Source organism: Folsomia candida, unplaced genomic scaffold (assembly GCF_002217175.1).
Source record: "Folsomia candida strain VU population unplaced genomic scaffold, ASM221717v1 Fcan01_Sc010, whole genome shotgun sequence".
Taxonomy (NCBI): Eukaryota; Metazoa; Arthropoda; class Collembola; order Entomobryomorpha; family Isotomidae; genus Folsomia; species Folsomia candida.
Window position 1 is genome coordinate 738,349 of NW_019091202.1, and position 5,242 is coordinate 743,590.

A 5,242-nucleotide genomic window follows, 5' to 3' on the forward strand; every position below is an offset into this window, starting at 1 on the left:
GTTTTTTAACTCGAATCACATTTCGGGCCCAACGGGTTTCCTAGAAGAAAGACTCAAGAACCAAAGAAGACGCTTGACAAAATTGAAAAGAAAACTTGTTCCTTCTACAAATAGTAATGACACAGCGTTGGACTGGAATTCTGAATTTGAAGACGGTAATTTCCCATATTTTAATTAATAAGTTTAGCTGCCAAAATAATATAATTTATGTTCTTGAAATTTTCTCAGACAATCCAGATCCAGACGAAAAGATAATGCTATACTTGAGGCAAAACTTTCCACCGAATCACAATTCGGAAATCCTTGAAAAAATGAAGGAGACTGTGTTTTCAAGAAAGACAATTATTCGTCGATGCATCGATAAGGAGGATTATACTGACCTTAAACAGATTCCTGAAATAATGCCCAGACTATTTGACTTACAGGGAATGGTAAAGAATAATTATTCCAACGTTTTATAATAAATAACAACTTCTATGTGACTCAACATTTATAGACATATATATATATGGATGTACATATACCTTTCTAATAGATAATTCAAGACTTCAATGTGCGTCGCCCCAACTTGGCCTTCATCTTGTACGAACGGTGGCCTAAGGCTTCGAAACTCTTGCTGGAATATGCCGAACAAAGCGAAATTAGTTTAAAAAAACTAAATGTGAAAAAAGCAAAGCGTCTTCTCACTGATGGTAATGAGTATGTAGCTATTTTTATTTTTATTTTTATTCCGCTGTTATCTGAGTTTAAATTTGTTTAGATGATGAGTGTCTATTGGCTTATGGTCTGCTTCCCTTCATACTCCCATCGTGTGCAAGAAAATTGTGTTCAGAGTCGAATGACGAAGAAGACGACGACCAAAGTACAATGCCACGCAACAAGACTAGGAAAAGATCAAAAACGGTTAAGGCGTCAGATTTGGATTGTTTGAAAAGCATTTTGCAGTTTAAACCGGTAAGATGTTGGCAATTTAATTGCTAATATTATTTAATATAGTCTTTCTTAATTTATCTGCTTCTTTCTGTTCACAGAAAAATACGCACGTTTCGGACGTACTGAATGAAAATAAGAAGCTCTCGCCATTTATCCTTGCCCTTGGAACGGCCGCCGATCTCAATTTTGAAAATTTCTTCGTTGTTCTGCACAAAACCGTCATACCATGCGGCCCAAAGTTTCTCGTTGCTCTTGACACCTGTTTTAAACTTTTCACCGTTATGTATTTGCCCCGACCTCATGAATCAAATGCTGTTTGGGCATTTATTAATCACGGGATAGCTGGTAAGCCTTGCAGCAACGTCACCATGCTGACTCCACCCGTGCAGGCATTAATAGGACAAATTTTAACCAAAATGTAATTAAATGATTCAGTATTCCAATTTTTTAATGCACTTAATAATTTGTTTCGTAGATCATAATTATTTGTGTATTTTATCTGTGACATGATATATAAAAAAATAAATAAAGCGGTATGCTGTAAATGTAGTGTAATTTTTACTTTTATTTGACCACGCATAAAGTTAATAGTAACACGAAGCTAAGTATGCTGCTAATGGTTCTAGTGTTAAATGTGACCTAGATCAGTGTAATACCTCGAAGTCACAGTGGAACCCTTTCCGAGTAACCCGCTCACTTTTCTACAGTCGCTTACGCTACTTTCCCAACGTTACGCTGTGAGTGACTAGATTCAGTGTGGGAGCAACTATTACACGCTACCTTGTTAGTTTTAACACCGGATCTTGTCATCTTTTTTAAGTGTGTACAACTTATACAAATTCGTGTCTGAAATTTAGGAAATTGAATAATTTGTGCGTCAAAATAAAAATAAAGTGGTGTAAAATAATATTTAGTGTAGTCCTCCGCGCTCCCAACCGAATCGCCTTGTTTCCTCCGCCAGCCCGAAATCTAGTTCCACCGAAATCCCTACTTTTCTGCATTGTTTGTTGTGTTAAAATTTCAAAAAAATGGCAGAAATATTTTACACAATGTCAACTTTCAATTCCCAGCAGATTAAACCCGATCTCTCGCTAAATTCGATTAAAATCCTTATCCACTTATTGTGCACGCAGACAAACAAACGTATTTCAAATTAATGAGTTTCACCCCTAAAAAACAGGTCACAGAGGTCAAAAGATAAAAATCGGTAGGGGCCACCCCCTAGGGTCGCTCCACATAAAAATTTCACTAATTTCACTTCATATTATTCCATTAGGAGCTATTAGAAACGGCAATGGCAAATTTCAGCTCAATTAAATGGTTTTCAAAAATCGGTATGGGTCACCCTCTCGGGTCCCTCCAGATAAAAAATTTGACCAATTTCATTTCATGTTCTTCCTTAAACCCCATACGCAATCTATCTACCAAATTTCAACTCGATATGACGATTTTGACAAATCAGTATGGATCACCCCCTCGGGTCTTTCAAAATGAAATTTTTTCCAACTTGAATTCATACTCTTTCACTAGACATCATTAGCAACCTCAGTGTCAAATTTCTGCCTTCTATGACGATTTTGAAATTTTGATGCATAATACCCCACCCACCTATATGACCCCCCCACTGGTCAACCACTTGACCGATTTCGCCCATCTTCGAACTTAACTCCTCATTTGCCCCATACTACATGTGTACCAAATTTCAAGTCTATAGGATGAGTTTAACGAGAGTTATCGTAAGACGGACAGGCGGACGGACGGACGGACGGACGGACATGATGGTTCCATAAGCCCTGACTCGGGCTAAAAATCAATATGCTTATTTCCACAATTTAAAAAATCTTTGTATATACATGCATAACGATTAAACATACTCCATGCATGTTTATTCATCACGTCTTGGACTGCGATCCTGTACATACTGATGGATGTATTATTACATCCATCAGTAATAATACATATGTATGTAAAAAGGAAGGTGGGTGCTTACTAATCAAAAACTGTGGGAAGAGGTGAAAATTGAATGAAATCATTTGTAATTGACCAATTACATACAAATTTGTACAAAACTTCAATATATGTAGATTTCCAAAGCTGAGAAATGATTCAAAATGTGGTTATAATTTTCGTGGTGAGCATCAAGTCCTGCGCTAACATTTGATCAACTTGCTCAACAAGCCAATAATTTATCATGCACGTCGGCTTGATGTCACCCAGACCAGAGTGAACGAACTGTTTCCTTATCTGTATTTATTTAATCCACGGAATAAAATATGTACGCCGAGATGCGCGTTATGTTCTCCAAGACAGGATTTGTACTTCCGGTAAAAATTGGGGACTTTGGCCTTTCTCGTCATCTACATTCGGAGAAAAGTCGAACTAATCCTCTCACTAGTAGAACTGGGAGTTTAGACTATATGGCCCCTGAATGTCTGGATAATAATTACGGCTTTCCGGCAGATCTTTACTCCTTGGGGTTGATAATATGGGAGGTGGCTCAGCTCATTGAGTCGAATAAGAGGAGTCGCATGTTCAACAACCTTGTCAACGATAAGGAGGACAGCTTAATTGTATTGAATCCGCAAATTGGTGGTTTACGCCAACTTATCATAACATTGACGAAGAAACAGGCTGCAGAGCGATTTCAAGATTTGGAGCAAGTTCAGAAGGTGCTTGCACAAAAAGAGTTATGTGATTTGAAATAGGGCCACCTTCTGATTGCAAGGAATGAGGTGGAACTACGCAGTCTGCTAAAAGTGGCGACACCAGGATCGACAATATTTTTGATTGAGGCAGTATATGACGGTAATTTTGTCATAGAAGGTAAAAACATCACTCTTATTGGGAAGGGAGACAAGAGTATCTTAAGTAATTCTGGGGCAGATAGTTTTGTCGTGAAGGGAACGGGTCACAGAATTTTAAGCCTAAAAATTATCAAAAGTGAGGAACATGTTGGATTTAATTGCTTAAGAGTAGACGGTGATATGAATTCTTTTAGTGATGTCACGCTTATTGGTGGAGCCTGTTGTGCTGTAGTAAACGGAATTGACAACCCATTTTATAGATTAAATATATCAGTAACCACATTTAGTTTAGCTCTCGTGGAGAGAAGATCAAACTCTCTCCGGTCTCATTCATTTTAATCTCGTCTGTAAAATCGAGATATGACAGTGCGACTATAATATTATCTCGTCTGTAAAATCGAGAAAATTCTAGTCAAGAATGTTTATGTTTTTGTTTAAATTGGGATAAAGTACTCCAATAAATTACTAAATAACCACTCAAATGCGAAAAGGGGACAATTCTGTGAAAACACCATCTACACCATCAAATTCAAAAAGATCTAGAGAAAATACACGCGCAGACTCATCAATTGAGTCGACACCTTCGCCGCAACCTCAAACAACAAAGAGGCCAAAAGTGTATTCTGCTACTACAAAAAAATCTGAGGAAACGCTGGAAAACACAGATCCAATGGGTGACGCAGATTTAAAAGCCTTTATCGAAAAAGTGGTGAAAGATAGTGAAGTAAGAATTACTACCCAAATTGAAAAGTTGGAAACCTTGAGAGATGAGGTGCACAAACTGACGACTCGACTTGATAAGGTGCAGAATGAAGAGCGTAAAAGAAATGTAATTATTAAAGGACTACCAGAAAAACCAGGAGAAAAATGGTTCGACCGTGACAAGGATATTGGAGAGCTTGCTAAAAAACTGGGGCTAAATCAAATTGATTACGATTACTGCTTTCGAATGGGACCGTATAACAAAGACGCACCAAGACCTAGACCGTTGCTGCTGAAAATGATTCGACAACGCGATGCTCTGCAAATTATGGCGACAAGGAGGAAGTTGGCTGGCTCAAATATCTTCATTGACGAAGATTTGACATCGGAGGAGAGAAAAATTCAATTCCAGCTTCGACAATATGCCAATAAAATGAAAACTAGCAAACCTGATCTAGTCTTTCGTGTTAGCAAGAATTCTCTCAGGACAACTTCTAACGGAGAAACAAAATGGTTAACACTAAATTCCAGTAATCAAGTCGTTGAAAAAGCGGAAGCGATGACCTGAGCTTCCACATACCATCACTAAGAAATATGAAATTGTTGACAAGCACGGTATTAAATCTAAAAACAAAGGAAGGGCATCAATGGGTTACATCATAGGTATTAAAAATAGCATAGCGTGTTTCAGTAAAGTTAAATGCTTAAAAAACGAGTATGGTATCATAGAATTTAACGATAATTTTAGGAAAATATATATTATATTTGCGTACTTACCACCAAATATAAACAATTGCATAGAA